Source organism: Sapajus apella, unplaced genomic scaffold, assembly GCF_009761245.1.
Source record: "Sapajus apella isolate SASKATOON/1434 unplaced genomic scaffold, GSC_monkey_1.0 scaffold16, whole genome shotgun sequence".
Classification (NCBI taxonomy): domain Eukaryota; kingdom Metazoa; phylum Chordata; class Mammalia; order Primates; family Cebidae; genus Sapajus; species Sapajus apella.
The window spans coordinates 30,227,030-30,245,288 of record NW_022436956.1 but is presented as its reverse complement, the minus strand read 5'-3'; the positions used below and the strand labels follow the sequence as shown (position 1 = coordinate 30,245,288).

At 33.6% G+C, this 18,259-nt stretch overlaps 1 long non-coding RNA gene across 1 annotated transcript in view; it reads right to left on the bottom strand.

Annotated features, from left to right (window-relative positions):
* Positions 1-501: 501 nt before the first annotated feature.
* The window catches only part of LOC116556386, a 37,183-nt gene continuing 19,425 nt past the window's right edge, over positions 502-18,259 (bottom strand). Inside the window, exons 2-3 of the long non-coding RNA XR_004270972.1 lie at positions 1,025-1,104; positions 502-930 (exon numbers count right to left, since the gene is read on the bottom strand). This is a non-coding gene — a long non-coding RNA (uncharacterized LOC116556386). The remainder of the gene's footprint in view (positions 931-1,024; positions 1,105-18,259) is intronic.

Here is an 18,259-nt window from a genome sequence, read left to right as displayed (position 1 = left end):
AGCAGGTTTTATCAATGGACCTGTTACAATGCTGAAACTGGGAGCTCTTTCTATGTTGTTTCATAAATCTAATTATCTTGACTTGAATCCCTGCCATATCAGCAAACAAACAAACAATAAATTTTTTTAATGAAGGTATCAAACAGCATTTTAAAATTTAATTTTTAGTGGTAGTAGGGAAATTGCCATGTGTTCACCAAGTGATATAAATCTATATAACTAATTGAATACATGCTTTGAAAACTAGAAATGATCTTTTTTTCTGTTGTCCTAAAAAAGTTAAATAATTTGGAAAGTAACACTATTTTGACTATTGGCAGTACTGGTAGGTAAATAAATAAAAAAAATATAGCCCCATTTCGGTGTGACTGAAGATGGCTGATAAATGAGACCTTTGTCCAGTTAGCCTGCCCTAGTATCCTATATTCCTCAATCTGAGACTTAATTCTTTTGGTTTCAAGTACTAGATTTATAAGATTCTCACATTTACAAAATTCGATCCATTTTCAGGGTTTACCCATTTATTAGTTATTTTAACTTCACATCATAACTCTTACATCCCAGAGAAATTATTAATACCCAATGATAGAAAAGAAAACTGAATTTTAACAAAGTTACATTATTCGTTCAAGAACTCACAGCAAACAGGCCTTCTGACTTGAATCTTGAGCCTTTCACCAAAATCAAGTAGTACTAATGATATTTTACTATAAGTGTTTTAATTGGGGCTATTATGAGTTAATTTCCATTATCTCTTCTTCCTTCCATACAATCTTTTTCATACAACTTCTTGTTTATGTTGTTTCATAAGCATCCCTCACACCAGGGTCTGGCTTTGTCCTGTATGATTTATTTCTGTTGGCTCCATCACAAAGTCTCAGGGCACTTGGAAGATCCTGTTGTAAAGTTCTAAAGCTCTTGACTGTCTACCTGTTGGGATTTGAAAAATAAAGAAGTCAACATTAGGTAAGATAAAAATAAAATTAAAGAGGAAAAAAGAGTATGCTGGGCCTTTGCCTCTGACCTCTGGGTAGTTTCAAAGATGAGTCCAGGGATAGAGTTGCAGCTGCAGCTAAGAACAAGGTCTTCATAGGGGTGACAGAACTAAAGGGAGAGAAAGAAATGTGAATTTACATTAGCTGAAATTTTTTAATCACAGTGGCAATAATATCCCAGTACAGTAATCTAAGCTAAAACAAGAACTTCACTGGATGATATCACAAGATGGAAAACCAGAAGGGGTTAGGGTAGATGGAAGCTGGCATAGGGACAGCTGTGGCCAGGGACTTAAACAGCACAATGGTGTCCACTTCTCATTTTTCCTCTTATCTATAGAGTATCTTACTCTGCCCTTTTTTCCTACATTGCAGAAGAGGAATGTAGAAGGTAGATTTTTTTAAATAGACCTCAGTTTTGGATTCAAGTAGCTATGGTCCCAGCTACTCAAGAGGCTGAGGTTAGAGGATCACTTGAGCCCAGGAGGTCAAGGCTGTAGTGAGATATAATCATGCCACTCTACTCCAGCCTGAGTGACAGTGTGAGACTCTGTCTCAAAATGAAAAACAAAAAACAAAAAAAAAAAAACAAAGAAAACGCATGTTGATGATAAGAAAGCCTTTAGCAGTTGTTGTACAGAGGAGTGGTTTGAAGATAGAATCTGTAAGATTGTCAGGGCTTGAAGGTGGATAGTAGGAGGATATGAGAAAGAAACAGCTCTCATATTTCTAACTTGTGTGATCGCATGGATGAAAAAATAGTTCACATGTGGGGAAAACATGAGGAAAATATATTTTGTAACAATTTTGAACAAATTAATTACAAAATCGTCCCAATTTTAATCTCTGGATTACTGGATAGAGATTATATACTTTCCTATGTCCAGAGAAAGAATGAGTATTAGTCATATTTTCCTTTGTAGTAATTGAGATTATTCAGCAGATAAATTCTGGTCAAAGAGTAACTACAGACCTTCCACAAGTGTCTGTGACCAGAGTATCAATAAGGATAATGCTTTGATAGACAGACAGCCTGTTTCTCTCCACTCATTGAACCTCAAATGTGTATCCTGCGTGTCTCCTTTGCCATAGAGATGCTAGTTCTTCAAATAATACATGCTTTTTTTCTTTGCCCATATGAGTGTATATGTGTAGGTATGCCTACATGCTAAATGACTGCACATGACTTTTCAAATCTTCTGTAAATGTTGAAGCAAAGTTTAGCAAGGGTGGACATGGGAAATGTGCCTATAAGGATCTCAATGAAGAGCTTAGAAATTACTCATGATCAGACATCTGAGGTTCTGAAATGGTCTCAGATCTGATTTATATATTTCTAGGTTGGTATGTTTTCTCATGATGTTCTCTTGTTCATGCTGTCACAGAATCTGTAGTAATCACTTAGGTTTACAAGCAGTAGAATAACATCACCTTGACTTTGTTAAATATTTCTCATTCTTAAGTGGATCTCATTATTTTGCCTTTTTCCCTCGGTATTTATACCCATAAATAATATGAAGAATGTTAGCACACACTTTCTTGGCAACTGTTTTCCTAAGTTACCCAGTATAATCTTGAAAGGCTCTGACATTAATCAGTCTGTGTTATTTTTACCTGGAGGATTTGTGTTTCTGTGTATCTTTCTTCTCGACCACAGATTGGCAAACCGTGACCTACAGGCTATTTTTTTTTTTTTTGTTAAGGTTTCATTGGAACACAACCATGCTCATTTTTTTGTGTGTACTACTTATGGCTGTTTTAATGCTATTAATGGCAGAATAGAACAGTTTTGACAGAAGCCAACTAGCCTGAAAAGCCTAAAATATTTACTAGCTCATCCTTTGTAAAAAAGATTTGTTGACTTCTGTTGTAAACTACAATTTGATAATAGGAGATCCTGATGATAACTAACATTCTCATTAAGTACATATAAGATCGAAATGATGAAATACTCTCTCTTTTTAAAAATATCCCTCCTTTGGATCTATACTAGAAGTGGGATTGCTGTATCATACAGCAATTCTGTTTAGTATGTCAGAGATATCTGCATTTTTATGTTTATTGAAGCACTAATCCCAATGACCAATATATGAAATCTACCCCAGTGTCCATCAATGGATGAATGGATAAATAAATTATAGTCTATACACAGTAGTTTTGTAGATACATTATTCATCCTGAAAAAAAAGAAGAAAATTCTGTTCTTTGCGATAACATGGGTGGACCATGCTAAGCGAAATAAGCGAAGTACTCCTATGTGGAATCTAAAACAATGGAATTCACCATGAAAACAGAAAGTAGAATGGTGGTTACCAGAGGCTGGGGATGGGGAAATGGGAAGATGTTGGTCAAAGGATACAAAGTTTTTGTTAGATCTACTGAACAATGAGTTAACTATAGTTAATAATAATGTGTATTTCAAAATTGCTAAGAGAGTAAATTTCAGTTGTTCTTACCACATAAAATGATAAGTATTTGAGGTAAAGGATATGTTAATTAGCTTGATTTAATCATTCCACAGCTTATACATGTCATATCATTTTGTACCCCATAAAAATACACGATTATAATTTGTCAATTTAAAATAACAATAAAGAAAATGATATTGAAAATATTTTCCACCTTTCTTCTGTCAGCTTCTTTTCTTCATGCAATTTAAGCTTTTCCATAATGTATACAACTTTTGTTGAATTTGCTGCATCATCCTCACAGGCAGTGGTATAAGTTGATTAACACCACCGGTATGCATGTGTTTTAGAGGTGTTTAGAATTTCTTTGGAAAAATTGAAAAATGAATAGGTCAGATTATGTTTTGTCACTGTCCTGCCATTTTTCTCTACAATGGAAAATTATTTGGCCTTCATATCATTTTTGAGAAGAGCTAACAAAATCTAAACTTTTATGTTCAAGAGGTAACTCCTTATTGCTGTTCTCTGTGCTTTCTAATCTCAATTTATTCCTAGGGCAACAGAGATGTCACAATTATGTCACCGTAACAAGCCAAATCTTTATCATATTGCTATGTCTGGCTGCATGAGTCATAAGGTCATGACTCTGGACTGAAAGCACATTTAGTAATGCAACATAAAATTTATCATTCAATATTTACCTTTACATAATTGTGGTTCTTGTTTAGGCGAAATAGGCTCCCTTTATAAAGGAAAAAAAATAAAAGTTAAAATACAAGTGCAAAGATTAAAAAAAAATCCCTTGCTAAAAGAGAGGAGAGAGAAACTTGTAGTCAGAATCTGAAAACATAGGGAAGAAGTTTCACATAGTGTTCTGGGGTCAGTCTGAATCCCAGCTCTTACTTACAAGCTATCTGACCTATCTAAGACCCACTTTTCCTCTGTAATGTGGGGATAATAATAGACCCTATTTAATCTAGATTTAGAGTGGATTATAAGAGTAATTGCACATGAAGTGCTTAGCATAGAGCCTGACATTTAACAAGGGTTCCATAAATGTTAGCCCTAATAATAGCAGTAATAATACCTTATTTTAAGAGTTCCTCATCTACTCTCGGGGAACAAATTATATTCCAGGAGGCACTGGAGCAACATCTGTATAGACATAATTATCTCGTGGGGGGCCACATATTTAATGGTCTATCAGGATGGATAGCTACACAAAAAGTTGGCATAATGGGACCTGCCTAAGGAGGAAGTGTGGGACAAACCTGAAAGGTTGAGGAAAGGCAGTCTCAGAAGTATTTATCTACACAGTTTTTAATTACATGTACTCTCTTTAGTAAGAAAAATTACGTTATTAAGTAAGTGGAATTACTGTACTTAGAAAAAAATTCAAAAATGGTCACAGATTTATTTAAAAATGGTATATTATTGATAGTTTTATGAACATAAATTTAAAATATATTTTATTGGAGATATTAATTTTTAATAATAATATAAAGAAAAATCTTTTATATTTGAGTGTTCCCATTTAATGGATATTTCTCATTTCTCAACAATGACTAAATAATATAAATGTACAGATCTTCTCAAATAATTAAACAGTCACAGGAAAATATACTGTACAAACCTTATTGTCCCTGACTCCATAGAGCTTAGTGTAGTCGTGGGGAAATACTTCAGTTGGATAATCATAAAAACAAATAAAATATTTAAGTGTTTTGGAGACACATAACATACTGTTGTCATCATGTGTAATACTGGGATTTAGCCATGTCATTAACTCAATAACTATTTTAGAGCTTTTGCTCATTGTGAGACATCGTTCTAGCTGCTTGAAATACCACAGTGAATAAGCCAGACACCGTTTTATGGAACTTATAAACTAGCAGATGCTCAGAGAGTATAGAATGTATGTTGGAGATTACATATTTAGAAAGTAGGAGAGCCAAAATTCAAATTTAGATCAATCCATTGCCAAAATCTATATTATTAACCACTGTCACCTATTCTGTCTTCTCAGTTTTAACTTTATATATTTTAGTGAGTATTTGTCTTTTGTCTGTTTATCTAACAAATGAATATCCTTCTCATATTGGAACATTTCCCACTTTTATGTGAGTCTTACTGCTAGGCAGAGTCTGCCTCTCTCCATGGGCACTGAAATGCTTGATACTCCTTTTCTGAGTCAACCATGAAGAAATGGATTGTGCACAATCCTAAACTAAACAAACAAATAAATGAATAAATAAAATGAAAACAAGGCATCACATTACCAAAACTGAAACTACACTACAGAGCTACAGTAAGCAAAACAGCATGATGCTTGTACAAAAACAGACGTATAAACAAATAGAACAGAATAGAGAGCCCAGAAATAAGGCCGTACACTTATGACCATCTGATCTTCAACTAAGCTGACAAAAACAAGCAGTGGAGCTACCTATTTGACAAATGGTGAGGGGATAACTGGCTAGTCATATGCAGAGGATTGAAGTTGGAATACTTCCTTATACCATTTACAAAAATCAACTCAAGATGGATTAAAGACTTGAATGTAAAACCTCAAAGTGTAAAAACCCTAGAAAGACAGCCTAGGCACTACCATGCACTACCACCCTGGACATAGAAACAATCAGAGATTTCATGACAAAGATACCAAAGGCAATTGTAACAAAAGCAAAACTTGACAAATGGGATCTAATTAAACGAAAGAGCTTCTGCACAGCAAAAGAAACTCTCAGCAGAGTAAGCAAACTAAAACCTGGGAGAACATATTTGCAAACTATTTATCTGACAATGTTCTAATATCCAGCATCCACAAGGAACTTAAACAAATATACAAAGGAAAAACAAACAACTTCATTAAAAAGTGTGCAAAGGCCATGAAAAGACATGTTTCAAAAGAAGACATACATGGAGCCAACAAGCATATGAAAAAAAGTTCAATATCACTGATCATTAGGTAAATGCAAATTAAAACTGCAAAGAAATATCTCGCACAAATCAGAATGGCTATATAAAAAGTCAAAAAATAACTGATGCAGAGAAACGGGAACACTTATACACTGCAGTGGGAGTGTAAATTAGCTCAATCATTGTAGAAAGCAGGATGGTGAGTCCTCAAAAATCTAAAAGCAGAGCTACCATTTAGTCCAGCAATCCCATTACTAGATATATACCCAGAGGAAATAAATCATTCTACCATAAAGACAAATGTTCACTGCAGCACTATTCACAATATAAAAGACATTAAATCCACCTAAATGTTCATCAATGACAGATTCAATAAGGAAAATGTGGTACATACACACTATGGAATACTAAGCAGCCATAAAAAAGAATGAGATCATGTCTTTCATAGGAACATGGATAGAGCTGGAACCCATTATCCTTGGCAAACCAACACAGAAACAGAAAACCAAATACATTTTCTCAGTTATACATATAAATGATAAGAACCCGTGAGCACAAAGAAGGGAACAAAGCACACTCAAGTCTACTTGAGAGTAGAGGGTGGGAGAAGGGATAGGAGCAGAAAAAATAACCATTGGGTATGAGAGTTAATACTTGGGTGATTAAATAATCTGTACAACAAACCCCTGTGACACAAGTTCATCTATGTAACAAACCTGCGCATGTACTCCCAAACCTAAAATACAAGTTAACAAAAAGAAGAAAATAAAATCTTGAGTCCATTGAAAAATAAGAACACATTAGGTTCCCGAATGTACTATTTTGATTCTATTATTATTATTAAATCCTTTACTTTTCTCACTTGAGCTGTTCTTAAAAACAATAAAATTTCAAAATATTTAAAAAAATGGACTTCACTGATTGCTATGGACTGAATATTTGTGTCCCCCTAAATTCATGAGTTGAAACCCATCCCCCAAGGTTTGATATTTGAAGGTGGGCTATTTAGAAAGTGATTATTCATGAGGGTGGAGTGCTTATGAATGGACTAGTGTCTTTATGAAAGAAACCCCAAAGAGCTCCCTCACCCCTTCTCCCCTCTGAGAACACAGAGAGAAGACAGCAAGAAGACAGCTATCTATGAACCAGGAAGTAGGTTTTCCCCACATATCAAATCTGTTATTGCCTTGATCTTGGACTTTCCAGCTTCCAGAGCTGTGAGAAATAAATCTCTGTTGTTTATAATTTCCTCCTCTTCCACTCAAAAAAGAAAGAAAGAAATGGATTGGGCAAATGGCTTCACCAATCCAGAAGGCTTACCCTGCATTTTAACTAGGTTTGTATGTCTCAAAGAAAGGAATGACTTTCAAAAGGTGTGGCAGAAAACACACCTGGGATTTAGAGCTTGCAATCATGGCACTGCAGTCTCTGGCTTGTAAAATTCAACTAAGGCAGCAGTGATGGTCTCAGTGTGCTGAATCTATGGTGTGATTTTGACTACCATTTTCTTATTATTTTCTGATTATAATTCTCTTACCTTCCTGATGACCAATTAAATCATCTAGATTTATTTTCCATTGCTTGCAACCAAGAACCCCAGTTGATTGTTTAGGTTATTTCACCCCACACATTTATCTTTATTAACCAATAGCTGATTGGATGATAATGAAGTTGCCCTGTGATTTTGCCTAGCTCTAAGAACTTCCTCCTTCCTCTCCTTTGTTGTAGAGAAAGGTAAACTAGCAACAATTAGAATACTGACAATGCCTTGGGGCCCATTATTGGCTAGATGACAAAGATAATTCACTTAGAATTTTTCTGAGTAAAATATAGCTTATTGAGAGATATGAATTGATTCAGCCAAAATGAATATCTGCAAACATCCAGACCCTAATTGGTAGCATCTTAAAAAAAACAAAAAACAAAAAACAAAAAAAAAACTGAAAAAACTGAATTCAGCACCACAACTGAGATATTATACTTTCCTTTAATTCTACTCCTGTTATCAGCCTTTATTTAAAATTTTTAATCTGTATGATTTTAGATTTCTAAGTGAATATGACTATCAGCCTAAAAATATTAAATGAGTAGAAGTATGTCAAAATCTTTAACTTTATGATCACCACATAAGCAAATGTTTGCAATGTGTTGTTTATTCTTCAAAAAATTACCCTAGTATTATATACATACCAGTCAAAAGGAACTGTCAATCAAGAAATGTGTTGATCCCCAAATCTATAATTTTAACCAGGGAAGTTTTCTGTAATTTCAAACAGGGAAATTTTCTTATCACCATTGCAGTTGTTTTTGGTGACTAATCAGTAAAACAATGTATGTTTTCCATGTAATTCATAAATAATTTCTGATTTTCTGAGCTTTCACTAATACGAATTTACTCAGACCTTTGTTGTTGAAGTTTATAAGAGTTTTATTTTTGCTACAACAGAAGTTTCTTAAATGGATACATATTTGGCTAAATAGACATTTTCTGTGATATTTATCCATAAGAGAAATTATTCAAGAATTTGTTAATTGGTATGTTTAATCATGAAAATACATTAACCATTCAGAAAAGGAAAATGATTCAGCTGTTTGCATTTTTCATTCTGTCCCCCTTTCAATTATTTCAAGGATATTGAAGAGCTTGGCTGCAGGACATTTAGGTATATGAATTAGTGTTAATCAGTGATAACCACTGCCTATTAATCACCCAGAGATTTATCATCTAATATATCTGGACATTTAAAAATAACTGGAGGTTTGCTGTTTGCTGAATGTACATGGAGCAATCTAAAAAAAAAAATTCCAAATAGATATTTGTCTTTGAAGCCTATATTACTCTAAATGGATGTCTTTAATGCTCATCAAATTTTATTAAGAATAAGCAAAATCATTTTCATATCAATATCAAATACAAATACAGCATAAAGAACTAAAAATATACCTCAGAGTGCTAAATATAGAATATAGTTAAATACCTATGTAAAAGCATATGCCAATTTTCTACAATTTGAATTACCAATAGATGTTTTATGTCAATTCATTTTTGCCTAATTTATTTAGATACTGTCATTACTGTATTGTTAAGTAGCTCAATTTCAGTTTTTGTATTTATTTCTTTTGAATAGTTTCTTTGGGAATAAGAGTCTTTCAGATTGATTTAATTCAATTTTAGTGATATAATATATTTAAATATTTAACTTAGACTAATAGATCAAAATATATTACATTATATTGAACCTTAATTCTGGTAACTTTCTGTGTCTCAGTTAAATTTTTATAAGATAAAAGTTATTTGTACTAATTTGTTTCAGTGTTATACAGAAGAATTGGTGAAATCTTTTCAATCTGGGATTAGGGGGTGAGAAAAAAGAGTTATAGATAACTTCAATATTTGGCCAATATGGATTAGTGTTCTCATTTTGACCTTTGCTAGTGCCTGAATGCTTGTGTTCACCCAAATTCATATATTAAAACCTAATCCCAAATGTGAGGGTCTTTAGAGTTGTGGCCCTTGGGAGGTGATTAGATCATGAGGATAGAGCCCTCATGAATGGAATTAGTGCCCTCATAAAAGAGGTGTCAAAGTATCCCTTGCTCCCTCCGGCATGTGAGGTTACAGAGAGATGTCTATCTATGCATCAGGAAATGGGCACTTAACAGACACTGAATCTGCCAGTGCCTTGATCGTAGACTTCCCAGACTCCAAAAAAATGAGAAATAAATTTCCATTATTTACAAACTACCCTTGTAATGGTTTCTTATAGCAATGCAAACAGACTAAGAAAGTTTCCTTCAATTAGTTTTTTCATTTGCTTAAAAGATCTACAAATGAATGAAAGACTCTTTGTTTTCACGTGTCATCTGAAGAGGCTGAGTTACATTCCCTTCCTCAATGGGTGGAGCTAGTGATACCCTAAAGTCTTAATAATTATTGCCTTTTCTTATTTTTCTATTATAGACACTACCACTGCTATAATTTGATATTTGCATGCATTATTACAAATTGAAAATACCTACACATAGCTTATCACTTTGTATGCTCAATAGAGTCTTACTGTGTATTAGTTTTATCTTCATTTTATATATTAGCAAAATATATATAAGCTAAATATATTTTATATATATATCTTCCCAGGTTCAAGTGATTCTCCTGCCTCAGCCTCCCAAGTAGCTGGGATTACAGGTGTGTGCCACCATGCCTAGCTAATTTTTTGTATTTTTTTAGTAGAGAGGGTGTTTTACCATGTTGGCCAATCTGGTCTCAAACTCTTGGCCTCATGTGATCCACCCATATCAGCCTCCCAAAGTGCTGAGATTACAGGCTTGAGCCACCACTCCCGGCCCATCTTCATTTTATAGATAAGAATACTAAGAACCAAAGAATTTTAAGTGACACATAATGGCTCATTACATTAGTCTGGAATGGAAAAGCTAGCTCCATAACCTCTGACTCCAGTACACTCTAACACCTCACTATCAGTTATGACGCTTATAAAAATCATTTATTGAGCCAAATCCCTATATTTTATACCTATGATAAAACTCACATAAAATCCATGGTCATTTTCATTACATAGTGCTATCAGGTAATATGGATTTAAGTTTGACTGTGAAATATAAAAAATGTCGCTTTCTAGATATTTGAAGTACTATACTTGCAAAATGGAAGTATGTTTGTTGTATTTTAAGTCAAGAATCCAGTTTACTTCTATATTAATTAAAGTCTCTAAGGTGTCTATTTGAATGCAAATAGACCCCTTATTATTTGTAGCTTTTTCTTAAATTGCCTTTTTGTGTGTGGAGGTCAATTTCAGCCTCTTTCTCAATCATTTTAAGAGTGCATACAGGAATATTGAATAACAATGCTATGCAGTTGAATTGCATTTTACAAGTTTTAAGCAGTTTGATCTGATAGAATTCTGCAGAGTTGGTGGGCCAGATTTTATAAACCTCATTTTAAAGATTAATAACTGGGATTAAGGAACTAGCGGAAGTCCACAAACATTCTGAGCAAACAAACAGATTTGAGGCTAGGACTGTTTTCATGACAGTCTAATCTGCATTTCTTCTATTCTACTGTCCCACTCTGCTCCAACTCTGCCAGTACTTGAAGATCATGATAATGCTCCTGGCAGGTGGTAGATTGTGAGAGTGGTGTGGCAACAATAGCATTTTTTTTCAGCTCTGTTTCAGAAAGCACATACTGTCTGCCTACTTTTAAAAGGCTTTTCTTCATTCTTCACTGGACATTGCACGATCAAGCAATGGAAATACCTTACAATAAAAACCCTAATTCTAATTCTAAGGTAATACACAAAAGAAATACTTTCCAGGAGATAAATGTCCAGAAAAGAGAAATTTGGTACTTGAAGGGACTGAGTACTGTTTTTTGCCACTACTAGATTTAACTCTCACCCTGTATCACCATTGGACTGTTCTAATTAGCATAATGGAAAATGCCATCATAACAGTCATCCCAATTTAGTACAAGGAGACAGAACATGTATCTTGAAACAAAAATATGCAAGTTGGGAAAAATGCTAACACTGGTTATGTCTGTGTTCAAGAAGAGTTTGACTGTTATTTAGTGAATTGCCTATAGGAGTTGACAATAAGCAATTCCCATCACTTTTCTATGAGAGAGATATATGGCAAACAATTTTGTATCCTTAAAGGAAGAAAGATTCATAAGAACGAAATCATAAGCTCTAAAGGAGAGCTCAAATTATTATGTAACAACATACTAATGAGAATGAACAGACATTGTGTTTCTAAAGAATCTTTAGAGAAAAATGACATCTCCAAATTAAATTTGGATACTAAAAAAGGATGCTTGTTTAATTGCATGTTATATAAGTGTCAATTGTGTGTTAGATCATAAGCAAAATATTACTTAAGACAAATAACTTGGATATGTAATCATCTTTAAAACACTGAAAGCTCAATGAGTGTAACACGTATAACTAGTCAAATGCTTCATAATAATCATAGACAAGTATCTGATTTTATACCCTTTTTTATCTGAAATATTTTACATATGCATGAACATTTCTCCACATATTTAAAGTTATAGAGATAAATGTTAATAGTCATACTGGTCATCTGAATTTTTAAAAGCAGAATACTAATTTTAAAAAGGAAACATCTGGCTTAGAAAATGACTATATTTAGCACTAAGTAAATGCTTGTAATCATGTTGTAGAAATTTTAAATTCTACTTTGGACATGTTAAATGTTAAATGTACTTCAGTGACACTGCACTGCCCAAGTAATTGTGTGTTCATGTTTCTTGGCTGGACATTCATGGACTTCCATAACTTTACCCCAACCTATTTTCTTATCTAATTTCCCGTAAGTTTCCATCTCATATTTCCTGTTTATTATGCATAATAAATTTTTCTTTTCCAAGTTTTTATTCATGCTTTTCCTACTGCCTTTGTCCCTATTCTGGGTGCCTACATTTGATTCTTCCTCTAAGCCTCAACTCAAATGCTACCTCCTTCTTAAATTATTTTTTACTTCCAAGTAAGCATGGGTCACCCATTTAACCCCAATTACAGACATCTGCAGGAGGTTGCAGTAACAAAAGCCTTTTGCCAACATATTTCCATGTCTTACTGTGAAACAGAATAGGCAATGACTCTAGGAAATGGTGATCCCAACGGAAGACATTTTATTGATGAATGGTCATATTTTATCAGGCTGAAAACGACTATTCTGAAAGTGCTTCTTCTGTTTACTCAGTAATTTTTAACATCTCAAGTAGCTCTGAGGTAAATGTTTAAAGAGACATGCTCTACATTTATAGACACAGTAATTCATTTCAGAGAGATGCAGGTTGACATTATATTTGTATTAGATATATTTGTTTTCTTAATGACAACTACATCCTTAGTGTTTTTTTTTTTTTATTTGAGGTTCTTGTGGTTGCCATATCAAAGACCTTTATCAGATTTTAATATCTTAAAAATCTGATGATCCTCAGAACATGTTGTTCAGCTATATGAGACATCCATTCTAATTTTTTTTTAACTCCAGAGATTAAGAATAAACTTTAAAAATGTAACTTCATTAAAATTAAAGGAAATATTTGATGTTTTCTTGGTTTGAGGATCCTAGGCATGTATTCATTTATTCAGCAAATACTGGTTGAACATCTTCTGTTTTTCTTAATATTGTGGAAACTCAGAAAAAATCTACTTTACCTGAAGAAATATCCATTTAAGATCATATTTTCTTAAATAAATACCTGACACTACCTCATGTAAGGTGATTTATAATCTTGTTAACACAAATAAGATTTTCCAAGCCTTGTGCTAATACTTGGCCCTAAATAATTTATTTTATTTTCTACCTACTGAAACTTGCTTACTCACAAAATAAGAAGGAGTGAAAGAAAACATTGCAGTTATCATTTTTTATTGAGCTTTTAGTGAGAACTTACTAAATACTTTTTTAATGAGTACTTTTTAAATTCTTATAATTACTTATAATAATCATTACATCTGTGTTTTAGGACTGTTATCCTCTGAGATACAAAGAAAAATAATATAAGGGTCTATCCTCAAAATCTTACAGTCTAGTGGAGAAAAATATTATCTAAAGTCAATATAATCCTTTACTGATATATGTAATCTACACATATTACTTATTTGTTGTTAGTACTATTTTTTGAGATAAGAAAAATGAGTTTCAAGAGTCAAATTACTGGTCCAAAGTTATAGATTAATGCAATGGTAAAACCTGTGTTTAACTTAAAGTCTTATGATTGTGAGTCAGAGGCACTGCCTCTTACAGATTTGACCTTCCATTAATGGGTAGGAAGGAAATTTCCCCAAGGAAATTAAAATCTGTCTTCTCTCTGATTCTTGAGTTTGGAAACTATTACTGCAACAATGACATCTTTATATTTGATTAGCAATTACTGACTTCAAGGATTCTCTTTATGTTTTCAATTTGATTGATTGTTTCATAGCTTTTCAGATCTGAAAAAAGAATCAATGTGGTGCTCCTCTAAAAACTGTAAAACAGCAAGGCACTAGGGACAAACCCAGAGTCAATTACAAAAGGTAGCCCCAGATCAAACAGGAACCTGGGATATATTACTAATGAATGTATATTACCTTATCTTTTGTTATCTGAAATGGCTATGCCTAAGTGTTAACCAAACTTTCTGGTAGGTACAGATTTCAGTTGATTTTAATGAGTCTAAGTCCATGCAATCTTGCAGCACCAAAATTGCCATTGATTTTTCAATGGTTCCATAATTAATGGTTCCAGTAAGAATGTTAAAGAAAATTCTTGTTTTGGAGAGTTACGACTAATAGACAAGTACAACTAATTTGAGGAAGGCAAACTTTCCATACTATACCATATATAATATATACAAAATATATATTAGAAATAAGCTTGAGTCAATAGGGCTAACTAGCCTAAATTTAGAGAGTGACAGATTTCAGCTCACAGTAAGAAATTTTTCTACCAACTGTAACCCACCATGAATAGAACAAACTGACTCTGAAGTAGTGAGTTGCTCATGGCTAGATGTTCCAATAAAAGCTATATGAAAATGTTTTCATTTCAGAGACAGTTCCTATGTATGGTAGGATATTGAAATAGATGATCTTGAATTTTCCTTCCATCCCACTTTTCTAACACAATTCCCAGTTTGACTCTTGGCGCTTTCCTCTTCCTTAAATAGGCTGGTGATGTTGAAAAGCGGGCATATGGAGGATGCAAAAGAAAGATAAAAAGTAAAAAAAAAAAAAAAAAAAAAAAAAAAAAAAAAAAAAGAAAGGAAAAGGGAAAGGGAAGAAGGGAGCAGTTGAGGAGGAAAGTAGGAAGGCTGTATGAGGAGAGATAGAAAATTAGGAAAGGGGATACAGAGTAGGAAGTCTAGTTTTTCTATAGAAGAAATGTGCCAGTACACAAGATGTGTGTAAGCAGCATACAAACATCCAGGTCATACAGCTCTCCATGATGTTAGGTATAAGGTCTTCCATGATGCCTACTACAGGTAGCTAGGCATGAGCAGGGCAGGAGAGGGCTGTCCCACCCTCCCCCCACCCACTAGAAATGTCTGGCAGTGATTCGGCAACTATTTCATTGCTGCTTTAAAAGTGATAAATTGGCACTGGCTCCAGGGAGAGGTCATTTCCTGAAGTTCCATACCTGTTAACAGTAAACTGTTAACTAAATCCAGACCCCATGGAGAAAGCAATTCCTTGGGCTTGCCCATTAAGAGACAAAAATGGGAAGTACAATCTTCCGGGTACACTTCAACAGAAAAAGGGAAAAGCCTAAGATGGGCATGCATACAACTTCAGAAACACACTGGGCCTGCTCACTTCCCAAGGGTGAGGAGTGCTCTGCGCATGTGGCAGCACACCCTAAGGGAAGAATCATGGGAAAAATGGGAGCTCATAAAGTCCCAGGATGAGGGTTAAAGGCCCTTTCTTTTTGCTCTCTTTTCTCTCTTGGACCCTCAGGCTCCCGCTTGGTCTCTTCGAAGCAAATTTTTCTTTCTTTCCTTTATTAAAGCCTTTTAAAATAAACTTCCACTCCTGCTGTGAAACTTGTCTCTGTCTCTTGCTATCCAGATAGCAAAGCAGGTATCTGGATAGCATAGAAAACAATCACGACAGCTGTATGCCCTTCGGTCTAATTGTTTCTTCTGGGGAGGCAAGGACTGAATTTGCTGTAGATACACTGCAGGTAACTTGAGGAAACTTGGATCTCTTCCACTGGTAACAGTGCCAAGGTGACCACTGACATTCAGCCTGGCCCCTTACACATTTATTCCTGCCTCCCTGTCCCACACAGAGCACTGCGGAGCAGCCATGCCCCCATAAATATGGCTTGTTCATAAATGCAGCTGAAGGCTCTTGTACGGAGTCTGTGGCTTCTTCCTCACCTACCCTGCTTAACTCTCCAAGCTTTTAGCATTGTTTCTCATCCTTCTGTTTTCTTCTGTCTTCTTTCTCTTTAAATGCAGTCAGGATTTCCTCCTGATTCTGACTTTACTTATTTTCAGGTAATTTCTGTGTCTGTATTTTGGCATTATCTGGAGAGAGTGTTCTCTAACTTACACCTTCTCCTTCCTTGAGTTGGCGTTTTCAACCCTATTTTTGGACAATACATAGTCTACTGATCCATCTATAAAGTAAATGCAAATTTTAGAAGAAAAATATATATTAAGAAAGTATTATAAGTTGTAGTATTCATTTAGATATTACAGAACCAAAGATTGGTGAACTAGATAACAGTTCAGCAAGGATGACCCAAGTTAAAGCACAAAGAATACAGAAAATTTTAAAATGCAGAAAATATAATGAGATGTCAAATATAAAATAATGAAAAGTTCTGAAGTTTGTGTGATTAGAGGTCGAGAGGAAAGGCAAAAGAGAAAAACCATAATATTCAAAGAGAATGAAGGGCAATAGTTTTGAGACAGCTTTAAAAAATTTAAAATAATTAAAAAAAAAAAAAAGCAAGCCTCTCCTTCAAACAGCTTTCAAAATGCTCCAAATAGGAATAAAAGAACACACACGTATTGTTGGTGTGGCTAAAAAGCTAGAAACAAGGGAAAATTTGAAAAGCAGCTGTATAAAAGGCATGTTTCCTTCAAAGTTGTGATAGACTGCCAATGACCTTTCTCTCAGAAACAGTGGAAACTAGAATATGAAAAAATTGAAAATGCCAAAAAAGAAACCCATTTTAGAATTTTATGATAATTTTTTTTTCAAAAATAAAGAAAATAAAGGCATTTAAAAATAAACATCAGAGAGATTCATGCAGGGAAGACCCCATTAAAAAAATGAAAAGATAGTATCAAGCAGATAAAAAGATAAGAATATTCACTGCTTAAACAATATACTGTGGAGCTGAAAATATGTGTAGAAATCATGTTCACAAAAATAGTAGCAAAAAATTCAGTAAATGGAACTGAAGTTGTAAGGTCCTTGCATTGTTCAGGTAGCAGTATAAGTATTGATTTAAGGTAAGGTCTGATAAATCAAAAAGGCATATAAAAATCTAGGTTAACCACTAAAAATTAATTATAAGGTCACAAATGAAAATAAATAATTTTAAAATCTTAAGCAATACAAAAATGAGTAAAAAAGTAACAGTGAATAGATGGGATGAAGAGGAAACAGTAGTTGGACAATGGATTTGAAACTCAGCAAATCAGTAATTGTATTATATAAACAAACAGAAAGCTCTAAAGACAGTTTTCATCTTAAAAACTCATCTTGATAGATGACATGTAATAAAATCATTAACCAAAGAGGTCTAGTGAAGCTGTGTTAATATCATACAACTTGAACCTAAAGGCAAGGACTATTAAAAATATTGACATTTCATCAAAATATTTAATTCACCATAAATTTTCAGTTTACTAAAATTTATAATAATTCTAGATTTGTATGCTGCTAATAACATGTACCAAGAGTACATAAAATAAAAACTAAAATAAAATAAACTTTAAAGAAGGTTGAATCATACTAGAACCTAGTAAATATTAGAACAAGCATAAAATAAGTCACTAATTATAATAATTCTAGATTTGTATGCTGCTAATAACATGTACTCAAAGTACATAAAGTAAAAACTAAAATAAGGTAAAACTTTAGAAAAGGTTGAATCATATTAGAACCTAAGTAAATTTTAGAACAAGCAGAAAATAAATCATTAAGGATAAGAAAGAATAACAACCCTCACAAAAGTTGACATAGTGGTAGAAGCCTGTATCAAACAACCAAAGAATACATTTTTAGTGGACATGAAACTATTTCCACAATAGACTGTATCCTGGGCCAGAAAGAAAATCTCAACACATGTCATATGATTGAAATCATTAAGAGTGTTTTCTTTGTGCAATTATGCAAGAAAGCAATAGAAAAAGAATATTTGAAAAGGCTCAAATATTTATAA